Here is a 14,936-nt window from a genome sequence, read left to right as displayed (position 1 = left end):
AAAAGTATTCCCTGTATCTCCCAATTAAAGCAAATAAAAACCCATCCAGCTAAAAAACCAACACCACCAAAACTGACTTTGTTTTTATCAAGATTAAGAGATGACAAAAAGGCTGACTACAGCATTAATCAGCTTGTCTGTGATTTAGGAAGATTCAGATCCTTCTACTGTTGTTTCCAGTACGCATCTGGGCTGGTGATCGCTTGTGTTCTTAGATTTCATGTGATCACTACTAGTTCCAAATTTGGGTGGATTTCAGCAGGTAGGACTTTGTTTGGGTCTAAATAGCAGCTAATTTAGCAGGCTCACAGAACTTCAATTCCAAATGAGAACAGAATTATGAAAATTGATTGTCCTAAGAGATTTCTGGCATTCAAAGTCAAATTCACATGCTAAACTTAATTTGTCTGTTCCTTTTACTACTCTTTGGAAATGTCTGAGCTCTGTGATAAGGACTGTGTGGAGTAGAATGAGAGCAGAATAGGTTAAACGTTACAGATGTACTCAAATTGGGGTTAAAGAGAGACCCCAGCCCGGGATCCAAACCACTTTATGACTTCTGCATAACTGGGTAATTGAGCTGTAATGGGATGCAGAATATTTGCATGTTTGTCTGCCCAAGAGAGGCACAGCTTCTTTTAAGTTGCCTGGACTACAGGCCCCAAAAGATCTTGTACTAACTATAGGATAAAATATCTATTGCCTCCCTGAATCCCTCCATGAGCCTGAGTAAGAGGGATGTGAGTGAGGGCTGAGTTCCCAGAGTGGGTGCAGGGAACACAGTGAGAGCATGCAATGCTGTTCAGAAGCATGGCTTAAGGTCAGACTCCACTCTAAATCTTCCCCAGAATCCCAAATCCTCTTTTTATATGAGTTTCACTCAAACACAAACAATTAAAGAATTTCATCTTCTCCTACTGTGGTGGGAAAACTTGGATGCTTCTCTGGTCTCATAACTTTATTAAACAGCCCCAGAGTGTTCCCTAGATGAGGGTCCTGCCTGGTTTCAGGCAACCCAAATCTTTGTGTTTGCTGTGGATAAGTTGGTCTCCAATGCCAATTGGCAATAGGGAAGAGAAATAATACAGTTTGTTGCAAAGAAGAAAAAAAATTAGGGGCAGCTACAAGCCTTGTGTCTGCTCATATGATTGGAATGATTTGATAAGGACTCCCATCAATGGCAGCATTTCAGAGTCCTCAGCATGAGCCATTTCACACCTTCATTATCTGTGTCCTTTTATGCTTCCCCTCCTAAAGACAGCATCAGGCAGCTTTAGAGCTTAAGCACCATATGTTCTGACCCCGGCCTTGGAACACAAGGAGGTGATTTTTGTAGTTTTAATTTTGGAATTTGCCCCATTAATAGGCACCATCTGGTAAAATGGAGAAAAAAGTTCCTCCTGGGCCATATTGCTCTGGTCTCCAGCACCTCTCTCATCACCAGGGGTTTGTCAAAACATGCAGTATGCTATCATCCTGCCTGCTCACCTTTTGCAAGCTGACTCAAAAGCATTATTCCCACCAGTGCAAATAAGGTGTCTGCCACATGTCTGCTGGTTTCTTCCTGGTGCACTGAGGCAAAGCAGCCTTTCCTTGTCAGTCATTGACCAAAAATGTTGATTCTGGAAGAACTGACTGTGCTGGTTGTAGAGGATGCCAAAACCTCTTGAAAGCTGGGAGGCAAAGGTGTTCTCTTTTTAAATGAATTAGGCTCTAGAAGGAAATTTCCTTGAGAACTTATTTGATATCTGGAATAGAAATGGCTTTCCTTCTCCAACTCCATCTACTCAACACTCCGAGTCATATCCAGAGAGTCTTTAGACGCATTTCTCCTCTCCTCTCCAGACTACAAACATTGGACTTCCACTGCATTTATTTCTAGACAACTGACAAATATTCCAGGTGAGTCCAACTTGAATTTGCTTGCTGAGTTAGTCTAGTGGACTTAGTTCTGTTTAGGGAGAATGTAGCAGTCGGAGGGCATTTTTTGGTCTATCAGACACTTCTGTCAGGGCTGAGCTGGAGAAAGTTTGGTCCAGTTTAGTTAAACTGCTAAAATCGCAGCCAGTTCTTGAACTGCTTGTTAAAGCTTATGTCTGGTATATCCCTCTCTATGTAGGTGTTTTCCAGGGAGCCCCCCTTGCTCTGTTTAGCAGACACTCCTCCTCCACTCCCCAAGAGCAGGCTAAGAAGGATTTCTGGGTAGCTCCAGGCCCCTGGATCACCCAGACATCTCATGACCTCCCTGCCTCCCAAGAGAAACACAGCTGTGCTAAAGGAAAGTGCAGCCCAACATCTGCACATGCCCAAAACAGCATGGACCTGTCATTGTTAAATGCTGTCACAGGTTCTGTGGCTGAGGAAGGACCTTGCATTACAAAATGTACACATAGAGAACAACCCCATGATAAGAGAGGCTTTTAAAAAACAAACCTTACCGAGAGGAGTGGTAAGCCCAGCTCTATCTGCACTTAAAGACACAGATCCTGGTGGTACTGATAAACTGCTGGAGTGAGAGCCTAATGCCCCTTGGCTCCTATAGAAAATAGGACCTCTACATCTGTAAAGAAATATCCGCATGTCTTTACACACTTACATACCTTTGCAAACCTGACTCATTGCCTGTTTCCCATACTTGGCTACTGCTTCTTAAATGTTTGCAGGGTAGCAGGAGCAAGAGCTCAGCTGTAATTTGGGGTTGTATTGTGCAAAGTGCTGTACAGGCACAGAACAAAAAACCTCTGACCACTTCCCAGCATCCAGGTCTTGTTTTAAAAACATTCTTCCTTGTTTTGTTTGTATGTTTGGTGGGGTTTTTTTTAATATTTAATTAGTTATTTCCTTGTTTCCTTTATATTTTTGATGCCTCCAAGCTAGAATACCTTTGATGAGCTCCTGACCGAGCCAGGCCAGGCCTGCCACATGGAATGGATTTTTTACCTGTGTCCTGTTTATCTGCAAAGTGATGAGTGTGGCTGGAGTGAAGCTGCGAGGGTTGAAATGAAGGGTGTTAGGGGTAATACTGCAAAACAAACTTTGTGCCTCAAGATTCCCACTGGGATTAGGGAACATGAACACTGCTGGAATCAAAAGCAAAAGTTTAGACCACAGAGAACTGAGCAGATGCAAGCATGTGATACAAAACTGAAAAACTGTGCTCCAAGGGAGGCAAATGCACTCCAGCTGTGCCTGGAGTGGGTGGGTCATGCTTTTCCTGTGCCTAGGCCGTTTAATCGACAGCAACTACCAGGATGGGATTTTCTCCAGGTTTACATCAAGAAGCATGTCATGTGTCTTGACCCTTAACTAGGTAAAAGTTATTGTATTAATAATAAACAAATCTGGGGTTCCAGACTGAGTGACAATTTGCATCCATCCCCAAATTACATAAACCTAAAATACTATAATATAAAGAAAAAATCTTCTGAGCTGGTGTTTCCTGTGAAATCTCAACAGAAGTGTGTCTTCTGGGTGCTTTGATACATTTCAGGTTCATTTTGGGGCTTTGTAACTCATGGCAGCTGGTTCTCTGATTATTTTATATTAAGGACCAGCTTCCAGTAATATCAGTGGGAGCAGGATTTTAGCTCTAGAGCTATTATTAACTAATGCAGCACAACAATGCCTGGCTTTTGTTCTGTTTTGTTTTCTCACAGGGTCAGAACGTGTGTGTATCCCATTAACTCTGTCCTCACTGCTCTCAAGATGTTCCGCACAAATGATTTTATTTTTTTGGTAAGAAAATATATTTTACTAGGCAGTTTTATGAGAACTGACAAAATGCCTCTTAAATAACCCAGCAGGAAATATGGGGTAAATAAAATTTTTACAACTTTATCATAAACTTGAGAAGTCTTTGGTTCCTTTATGAATGGAATGAGCAAGGTATTTCATTTAAGGAAAAGACACGGACTTTAAAGCCCGACAATTATAGACACAATGCCTTTTTAACCTGCAATTCAGTCAAACAGATTTGGTGGCAATGGAAAATGTTAAAGGCCCTGTTTTGACACTTTGGGTCATGCTCTCCACAGATCAATTTTGCTGTAGGTTCCCTACACAGCAGAGCTGGAGAACTGGTGTGTACCTGACCTGTGCCGAAACTATTGAGGACCTCTAAGGAAACAGGTATCTGGAAGAGCGTGCTCAGGACAAGCTGAGGCTTTCTGCCGCCTTTGTATATCTCTGTGCCTGGGGCCCTTAGTACAAAGAGAATAAAAACAAATATGGTCCTTAGGTCTTCAGCACAAGCCTGAAATGCAGTGATTTGGTCAAAGACAAAGTGTCTGAAATAGAAATGCTTGGAACAAGCCTCGGTCCTTGAATTTTGTGTGAAGGGGGAATTCAGCTTTCAGAAGGAGGATCTTTGATGTGTGATAATTTTCGTATGGTAGGAAGACATGGGAGGGTGTCACTTTTAAGTTCTTTTCACTCATAAAAACTCATATTGACATCCATGACTATTTTTTACTTACAGTGAAAGAGAAATTAGGCAAAATACAACCCAGTGTCGCATTTATGTTTCTGGGTATATAAAAGCTAGGAAAACCACCTCCCAAAAGAAGTGATAAGTTGCCATTGTAGGCCTGCATTGTCTGATGACATACCAAATGAGGTGATCTATAGTGAAGGCCTTTGCTATTTCTCATCCCTCTTGTTCTCTGACCCCCACCCTGTTTGTGCCTCCAGCTCAGCTAAAAAATTTGAGAGAGAGCAATCCTGGAAAGGCTGGGATTCACAGAAGCATTGGAGATGTTCAGATACCCTTGCTATCTTCCCTGCATTTAGAGCGGACTGGAGCTGACACACCACCACCCAGGCCTCACCTTGCTGGCACCACAGGGTGTACTCCACAGGCCATGGTCCCCACCTCTCCTCTGGGGCATTCTTGCATAAAGCCCACCACTCAGGGTGGTATGGACCCCACCTTCCCTTGGAGGCACTGCTGCATTCCCTGCCTTCCCTCCCAGTCCCTCCCTGCTAGATAGCCCTTCCCCACCTACTCATCAGATTGCCTGGGTCCTCAGGTTATCTACAACTTCCTACAGCAATGTCATGTGAGGAAAGCATCTAAAGCTTTTGCAGCTAAAATGCCATGCAAACAAAGAGCTAAGTTCACCCAACCCCACACTCCAAAGCTCTTGTGATGTTGATTTCTTTAATGGCCACCAGCCACACTTTAGGAACAAGACACCTACAGGAGAGCTGGTCCCTGCACCAATAGGTACAGTCCTTCAGCCTGATCCTCCGTAATGCTGCATACTCGAAGCCCCAGCTGCCTTCCCAGGCCAAGTCAGGGTGTTCCTGGGAGAATTGGCTGCATTACGGCTCCAATGTCTAGCATGTTGTCTGGAAAGCACTGGGTAGAGAGACAATTACCACAGCCCTTTCCCTAAAGGAAATTCCATCTTGGCACTAAACAGCATGGTGGTATGGCAGAGCACAGCCCTGGCAGAGCTGACTTGAGCTGTATCTGGGGCTCTGCCCTCCCCCGGCAGTGGCCGACAGCATGTCAAGGGAAATTGGCTTTTTGGTAGAACGCACTGCTTTAGTGAGAGTCTATATGTTTCTGAGTTATTTGTTCTGAATTCCCCTTATTATCTCAATGTCTCTACCACGGCCCCCTGCCTCTGCCCTCTCCTCAGGACTCCACTGTGATGGTCAAATAAAATATAATTTCCTTCTAATTTAGCCTTTGTCTTTGGCAATCAAAATGCCCTTTGCGCCCTTCCAGATCAGGGAAAACCTCTCCCCAGGCATTTCACTGTAGATAATGTGGCTGATTCATGAGAGCATTCAAAGTGTTGCCTTCCACTGTCGATGCTGCTTTTGGTGCTTAGGCTCTACATCCTTTTCCCTCCCCACAGTACCACCTCTCCTGACCAGAGTTTGCAAACCATCTCTTGGGAAACTGGGAGCCACAGGAGGAGAGAAAACATAAGAGCAGGTTAGATGTACTGCAGCAAAGTCTCTATGTACAGAAGAAAAATGTGAGTTCAGAGAACAGGAGAACTCTGTCCCTGCTCTAGGAGGAGCTGAGCCATGGAAGCAGAGATATTTTGCAATTCTGCAACTCCTGTTTGAGCCCTAGAGTGCCCGAGTGGACAGAAGGAGTGGGAGAACTCATATTGTGATACAACCGGGCAAATATAGCAAGAGATGGAGGTACCTACACAATTCTGCCTCTAGAAGCATCACCTGGGTGTTATGTTAGATTGAGGGTGCAATACAAAGCAGCAGCACACATTTTTATTTTTCATAAAATCCAGTATCCTGTTCAGCATCTTCCTGGAGACTCCCTCTAACATAACATCCAACCAAGATAATGCTGATAAAAGAACCAATGGTGTAAAGGGAAGACCTATAAAGGACAGTATATAATTTTTAATGGAGTATTGTTATTTTAAGCTTTCCTTCCTTGTTCAGTTTTATGTATTTGAGTCAAAAGTGTAGAGGCAGCAGGGAGATAGCATTAACTGCACCCTATAACATGCAACATAGGTAAAAGGGGAAAGTTGACTTGTTTTTGTCACTTGTGTGATCTCCAAGGAAAGTAGGATGAGTATGGAAGGAAAGCCTCTAGTGCTGGTGCCCCACACATTTTTCTGGCTGTGTTTGTCCATTTCTGTCACAGCTGAGTGTGCAAATATGTGGCTGGGGAATAGGTATGATTGTCATGTGTCCTAGGACCTGGCCCCAGGTATCTCCTCACTGGCTGCTCTAGGCAGGAGATGCAGTATGGATACAGGGAAAGGTAAGCACTGAGTAAAGGACAAGGTGTGGGTTGTTAGTGTGCATCCATGGTTATCTATGGATTAAGAACCCTGTAGAATTGGTGGATGAAGCTGTAGGGAATTAGATCACAGGACCCTTTAAGAAATGGAATCTATCTATCTATCTATCTATCTATCTATCTATCTATCTATCCATCCATCCATCCATCCATCCATCCATCTTAAAGCAGCAGCTTCCTAAATACCTATTTAAAACCTTTCAAAAAGCCAAGCTGGCAAGACACGAAAATCAGAGGGAGACAGCGGGGTGGAGAGCCGGTGATAGAGGACAAATGGTCCCCACCCCTGCAATGGTCCAAGCCCTCCCACTCTCACCCTGCTAGCATCCCTCCCTTTGGTAAACAGAGACAGGGAGATTTTCACCTTGTCTCTTCAGACAGAGGAACTGGGTCGTTGTTTCACTGTGTGATTCTCTGGCAGATGGAAGGTGACTGAGGGGTCTTGTTCAAGGAAAGGCTCCAGTATGAAAATGTGTCCACGGGCAGAGAGGAGAGGGGTGTGTTTCCTCCTGTGAAGGAACTGGGTGAAACCGTTTTTGTCTCCTGATGGTTCCATTTTGACTTTGAGAAGACATAAGTATTCTGTAGTTTTACTAACTGAGCCTTTTGTTTTAATGGGAACTGAGACAGAAACCTGGCATTTGGAGCCAAACTTTAGTTCTGAAGGGGGAGAAAGCCAAAATCCTGACATCAGAAGTGTGTGCATATTTCAAATATTTCAAATTCTTGCACAAAATTTCTTAGGAGGTGAGAATCTGACCCATAAATCAGTGTGATGCAAGCTTTGCAAAGTCCTAACATTTGCCAATCCTTGTTTTTATTCTTGTTGCTTTCAGCGGAAGTAAGAGAGGCAGACAGAGGAAATAGCCAAGCCAAGGAACAAGAGTTGATGAGAAGCCCATAGTTAGTTGGTCAGTTAGTCTATCACTCAATGGTGTGTTTTACAAGGTCTTCTTCCAAGACCATTGTACCATATGTGTGGCCTAAGCTGGATGTACGTGCTTTCTCCAGCCTCCTACAAAGCAAAAAGCCAGGCTGAGGCAATTACATCTCTGAAAACATACTGATTTCTTGTAAGAAGTGCCAGGTACTGCATGGAGAGATTAATTTCTGTACCCAGCTCTACTGTGATATCAGCTCAGATCTGCTCCTGTGGATGGGCAGTCTCTGGGTTGAAACCTGTCACCACCAGTGGATCTGTTATGATGGTTTGGAGTTCTTGGACTGGGTGGTAACAGGAAGATGCCCACAGTGCTGTTGGCATGGTTTTCCCCCTTGTTTCATTATTTTTCTTCCCTGCTCTGACTTATTACTAACAGACCCACCTTCTACCTAGTGTTTCTGTTTCCCCTGATATATTTGTAAAAGGCCTCTTAGTCTCCTTAATCCTTTTGGCTATAATTAACTCATTCTGCATTTTTGCTGCCCTTATCTTTTCCCTGCAAGCCTTAACTGACTGAATATTCTTGTTTGGTTGCCTCCCTGTTTTCCATTTCTGCTAAAGGTTTTCTTTTTAGTCCTCAGATCTCTGAGCAGGCTTATTTCTTGCATTTTTCTTCTTTATTTATTCTTCTCCTCTCCCACCTTGCTGTGTAAGGTAGACCCCATCTACCTTACACACATCTCAGGATGTGTAGATCTCAGCACTGACTCACATGGCACATTACTTACCCCATTTCTTAATTCACTTCAACTCATTCACTTTTTCCTTTGGCACTATGCAAATTTTTTTTTTGCAGTGCTGGATTTGCCCTTCCTTCTTGGGGGATTCCTACTTTCTCAGGCAGTTCCATTCCTTCACCTAACACATTTTGTTCTACAGAAAACACGCAAAGTAAAAAATTACTTCTTTTTCAGAAAGTATTATTTATGCAGGGTTTATTTTTGACCCAGAAAATCAGAAGGGCTGAATGTGGACTCAGAGCTCTCCAGCACTCTGTGGCTGTGGATTGGGGTGGAAAAAGCCCACAAGGGATGGTGCAGACCTGTTCACCATTGCAGTGCTGAGACAGCCTGTCCTGTCTGCTATTTTAAGTTGCAGAAGGAGGGGGCTTATCTCTGAATGAGCCACCCTCTCATTCCTCAGCCCACTGCTACCACCTTCCTCAGGAGCAAGCACAGTGAGGGGATGATTTTATTGCTAACAAAGAGATATAAACAGAAGTGTGATCTCCAGCCATGCTTTCCTCTCCCTTCCAAGGACACCTGAAGGAGAGACCACCAGACCATGCAGGTACACCGTGTAATGAATGCAGTGAGTGGGGATGGGATTGAACAGCCCATTTTTTTGTTCCTGTTATTGTGGAAACAGAGGCTAAAGCAGACAAGAGGGCTGGCTGCCTGCTCCACTCCATACTCAGTCCTGGGTGAGGGCAGCAGCAGCTGCCCATGGGCCATGCCCACAGCCAGTCTTGCTGGCCTTGGTCCCTGTCATCACTTTTAACAAAGCCCATGGTCATTTTTTTGCCCTTTACTTTCCTCCAGTTTCAGGCTTTGCTGCTCTAGCACTGCAGTTCAGCAGGGCAGAGTGGGGGAAGAAAGGAGGAGGAAGTTTGAGGGTGTTGTTTTACAGAAAAAAAAGAAAAAGTGAAAAGGCAGTCCTTCAGGGCCTGGGCATGTGCCCAGTGGCTTTGCCACTTCTGTTGTCTGATCCACCTTTTCAGACACGCATAAGAAAACTTCCAAGAATAGCCCTGAGCCAGCCCAGAGTGCTCCGGCATCCCTGAGCACAGGCAAGGGGACAAGAGGTGTCCGTCACACCAGGAAGGGGAACAGTGACACCAGGCTGCTCCCAAACACACTCACGCATGCACACCTACCAGCCTCTTTCCACAAAAGAGGCTTCTTTCATTTCCTGTGAGAGAAGGAGGCGGGAGAGAGGGAACTTGAAGGCTGCAAATTCCTCAGCCACATATCTCGCCTCCCTCTCCTTTCCTATGCTGCCTGCCAGCTCCACATTCAGGAGCTACAGTTCCTGCTTTCCCATACAAATAGGCAAGACTGAACAACTGTGCTTTTAAACCTTGTGAGACATTCTGTTGCTTTGGGGTTGTTTTCTTATCACAGTATTTGTGTGCTTTTCTTGTCAGAGCCACCTCAAGGCTGCTCTAACTCCAAAAGGCAAAATAGCTGGGTAGCTGTTTTGGAGCACAGGTATGCTTTGTGCTGCAGTTTAAGCATTTTTTCCACTGAGCTGCCCTCTTCTTCCCCCCCAGCCAGCCTCAGGAAGCTTGTCTTCATGCATATTGACAATTACTCTGTGCTGGAGCAATGCTTTTCCAAACCTTCAGCTCTATACCTACCATTTCAAAGGGATACTGTTGTCAAACACCCAGCTTGTCACAAAAGTGTGAGCTGGAGACATTAAAGCAGCAGGTGGTACCCAGGTGTGCTAGGCTAATCCTCGGCTTTTCTAAGGCAGGGTTATTTTTCCTTCAGGAGTAAGTAGGACAAGAACAGGAGAGGCAGATGATGTTTCTGTTTCAGTTACTGGGTGCTTGCAGGCTTTCCCTTATTTTTTACAAGGTAGGCTGTATTTCTTCTCCCGTGTCAGGAACAGACATTAGGGGTAATGAGTGAGATCTTATGCTCTCCAAAGCTGTGGCAGAACAGCTCACACCAGCCACCCCAGGGCTGCTGTGGCTGTGAGGAGGTGGTGGGTTTTAGCCCATTCAGAGCATCTGATGCTGTGCTGTGGTTCAGTTACAACCACTGCTGATGCAGGAGGGAGTCCCGCTGGCTCTTCTGTTTCTTTGCCTGACCCTGGAGGCATAAATGAGTAGCATCAATCAGAAACAATGCCCAAAAGTCAAGTAGATTTGGTGTTCATTTTGATAGGGGAAATCTTGTGCACTGAGATTTCAGGACCTGGTGGCTGGAGTGCAAAATGCATGGAGAGAAAGTGCACTTCTGCAGAACATTTCCTAAGGCACCCAAGGACTGACTCTCTGAAACCCACAAAGCCTGCCCTAAAACCACAGCTGCAACAAAAGAGGAAGAGTCCATAGCAGAACTGGGAGCATATTAAACCTTGCAAAATTGGTCTCTTTCTGTGGTGGGGAGCATGTGTATAAATACATACATACATACATATACACAGAGAGAGAGCTATGCTTTTTCAGCATTGGGGCTAAAAGTGAAGTTAGGATACAGGAATGCTGAGCAGGGTTGGTGATTTCAGGCACAGCTGGATCAAATGCAGTGGCCTGAGCTGGTGGCTTCACAAGGAGAATGACCAGTCTTCGAGGACCTAGTGCAGTGGATTTAAAGGATTCTAGATGGTTCGTAAGCCACAGAGGTAAATTCAGCAAAGATGTACCTGGGAGAGTGAACCATCAGAAAGACAGCAGCAAGGATGAAGGTACAGATGAAAAATCTCCAAGTGGTGCAGAGTGCATAGGGCAGAAGGAGTGTAATTTCCAAGTGACACTAAGGAAGAATGTAGGAAAAGAAAGTAAAAAGACTGTGTTAAAATATAACCAGTTGTCTAACATTCCAGTACCATCTCTCTTCTTGTCCTGACACCACTGGGTGCAGTTGCTGCTGAGTTCCAAGTTCTTCAGGGTCCTGTGAAGTCAGTGTTCAAAGCTGACCCCAGCGAGACTGCCCAAGATGACCACTTTGCTGGGCATTAACTCAGGAGCTCAGAGTTAACTCTGTAATGCAAGACCTTTGCTGGGCAGGTGTGTGTCCCTCCTGAACAAATTTGCTGTAGCTGGAATGACTCTGGCAACAGGGATCTTCACAAAGAAAGGAAATTCATGAAGCCTGTGCCTGGACACATTGTAAGAGCTGTCTAGCTCCATTGGGACAAGCCTCTGGGCCCATGGTGCTGGTGCATACTTTGGGAATGTGCCTATGGTGCGGTTTGCAGTCAGAGATGCATATTTTGCCTGCTGCATGTGTCCAGCTGCAAGTTTCCATTCTTAGTACGTGACCATGTCCAAGGCCTGCACTAACACAGATTAATGGGTTGCCACAACCCTACATGGTGTAGAAAAATCCTGCCTCAGCTAAGCAGGCATAGACTGTAGGGGGTCTAAGTTAAGAAGGTGTCGAGCCTGTTCTAAATCCCAAGCAGTCTGTAGCTCCTGGGTACAGCGGACTCGCCTCCTGGAGGATTTTAAAAAGCACAGAAGGAAATGATCTGGAGATTCTTGTTGCTGTTTCAGTTCTTCTGATCACAAGGTCAGCAGAAAAACAGCTACTCCATGCTACGTCTGGACTCCAGGTGGACAGGCTCCACTGCGCAAGCCACTGATTCCCTGACCACCTCATCCAGGCCAGGGATGTGGTTGGAACTCCCTGACCTCCTTTAGCCCACACACTCAATCTTTCTTCCCAGGAAGTCAGATTAGAGCTGCTGTAACCTTCAAGATAGAAGATCCAAGGAGTGGCTGAGACCAGGGGTTACAGCAGTGTTTCTTTCTCTGGGATTATCCATGTCTTGCCTTCCACTAGTGCAAAAATTCACTTTCCTATCCCTCAGAGTCAGCTTGTGGGGAGATTGTGGGGAAAGACAGTAAAGCAAGAAGATAATGCAGTGGGGGAGCATTTCTTTGCATCTTTTCTGGGTAGAGGCGTCGTCCCTATTCCCATCATTTGCAGGACCAGCTGTGATTTCTGGTAATGCCAGACATAACCATCACTCTCTGGGTTCCTTTCCCTTTCATTGTCCCTCTGGAGAACAGGACTCTTGTTAGAAACCCTGAAAGTATCATTGAGAGCCTGTTCTATTATTCCCTAGCCAGTGAAGCAAGACAGGCATACTCTCCCACAACCTAGGGATGCCCCTCTGATCTATTACCAATGGGACAATCTTTAATGGGATCAGAGCATGCCCTTTTTCACATCCCACAGGGACAGCACCTGCCCACCAGAGAACAAAGAAGAAACCTGTTGTGATGGGAAAAAAAAAGACAGAGTTCTCTCTAGAGAGGCAGCAAGGCTGTTTGATTAAGAGCATCTTTCTCCCAGCCAGCTGGTTTGCTAGCAAAACAAGCAACTAGACTTCATCTTTATGCAAGAGAAAAAATCTCTGTGAAGCAAATGCCATGAGTTCCATTTTATTCACCTATATAAACCACAAGAAATCGGGGAAAATCTTTGCAGAAAAAGACTGTAGGAGCAAGAGAGAAAATATTTCTGCCTAAATCAAATATTTAAAAAATATTTTTAAAGGGTCATTTCAGTGCAGTATTTGAAATTCTGCAGCAGAGATATATCTAGAAGATTCATCTCTAGCTTGTCTTCCTCAAAAGACACAACAGTTACCATTGCTGTACATTTCTCTGTAGCCCCTGTCTTCACAGAGATCAGCATCCCAGTCAGGCAGATCCAGTTCCAGCTGTTTTCTGCATGAATGTCCTCTGGAGATTGTTCCATGTGTGCACATCTGCCCAGGAGTGTCCTTTATCTGTTGCACTCCCAGTCCTGGGGCAAGAAACCAATATGGGACCACACAACCCCCATCTCCTTGACAGTGGTGCCAAACTCCAAATCAAACCATGCCTGTTTATTTCTCTGCCTGTTTCTCGAATTGGAGACCAGGCTTCATGGCTGATGCTTATCCCATAAGCTGCCCAGAGGAAAACTGGCATATGAGCACAGGTGCAGGTTCCAAGGGGGTCAGAAGAAGGTTGCCTGTGACACAGGCACCTTTGTAGTACATGGTTCATTAGCTCAGTCCAGAGTTGAAGTAGGAGGACTCGGGCATTCTTGGCTGTTTGTGCATCCTAGTTTCTTTGGCAGTTTGGTTAGTCTTGTAGAAGTGTAATGGTGAGCAAAGTTTTATTACAGTGGATGCAGCACGTAGCAAGAAGTTCACCTTCAATTAGAGAGGATCTTAATACGGCCTTCTGTAAAAAAAGAGGCATTGTTTTGAGTTGTTAAACAGCTGCTGAGTTCCACCCCACTAATGGTTGCAATTCAGGAGTGAATAATACAAGCCTTAGATAAACAGCTGGTAAAATAATTGGGATCTTTCCTGGTGGGGGGAAGCAGGCAAGTTACTCAACAAAAAGCAAATTATTATTCTCACTGCCTAGGAAATGAAGTGCTCTCCTTTTCATCATCAAGTGGGCTGTCACACAAAATCTCTCCCCGCCCTTCTGGAAGCAGCCCAATACCATTTGCAGCTCTCTCTTCACTCTCATAGGAAGCAAGAAACCATTTTAGTTTGGATTCATGTATCTTCTCTGTTTTCCCTTCTGAGCTTTGTCTTCTTCTCCATCCCGTCCCTGGTCTTCCTGAAAATAACCCTTCCAACTGCCCTCCTAACTGTTCTGCATGGGAAAAAAACACAATCTCCCTTCTTGAGGCAGCCGCAACATGACTGCAAGAGAAGCAAAAGTTTCTCTCACCCGCTCCCTCCTGCCAGACTCTGTGTGTCCACTCGGTACATGCTGTGTCTGCTGGGCTGGGGCAGGACTGCAAAGCACCGGGCCTTGGGTCTTGGCCTCCATCGGATGAACAATTTCCCGTTGAAGGTTACTCACTTCCTGTTTTCCGTATTTAGACAATCTGGGCCTATTGGGAACTTTGATTTGTTGTAAACTTCAGCTGTTTTAAATGTTATATTGTAGGAGACAAGTAAGGGGAGGAAGGGGGAAAGGCTTGGAGACAAATTAGGGTTATTTAATACCAGGACTGTGTTCTCTCTGCAGTGTTCTAATGACCATTAGAGCATGTGGAAGGAAGGTCAGGAGCTGACAGCATGGGAGATGGCAAAAGGGCTGCTTCGCAACAGGCCAGGGCTGGAGGCATTTTGTGTGGCTCTGTGTGTGCATGGGGCTCTCCATGAGTGTGTGCGGTCAGCACTTGGTATCAGCCGGGAGATGCACTCCAATGACCAATGTCTCCAATGCGTCATTTGTGCCACAAACAACTGTACGGAGGTGGTAAGAGCAGAGCAGCAGATCCACAGCAAAGGCAGGAAGGAGTTTCTAACCTAGAGAGTGCTATGCCCTTTCCCAGTGCCTATCAGTACAAACCACATGCTGACATTTGTTACAACTTGCCCTGAAGTTTGTTAGGCTGGAGCAAGTTAACACTCGTATGTAGCTGATAGGGCAGGTCATGTCTTCTTTATGCCTGCTTTGTGAGGGTAAACTGAGGCACAGAGCACTGTAATTCTGCTCTTTAT

This window comes from Hirundo rustica, chromosome 12 (genome assembly GCF_015227805.2).
Source record: "Hirundo rustica isolate bHirRus1 chromosome 12, bHirRus1.pri.v3, whole genome shotgun sequence".
Classification (NCBI taxonomy): domain Eukaryota; kingdom Metazoa; phylum Chordata; class Aves; order Passeriformes; family Hirundinidae; genus Hirundo; species Hirundo rustica.
Note: the sequence above shows the minus strand (reverse complement) of the source record.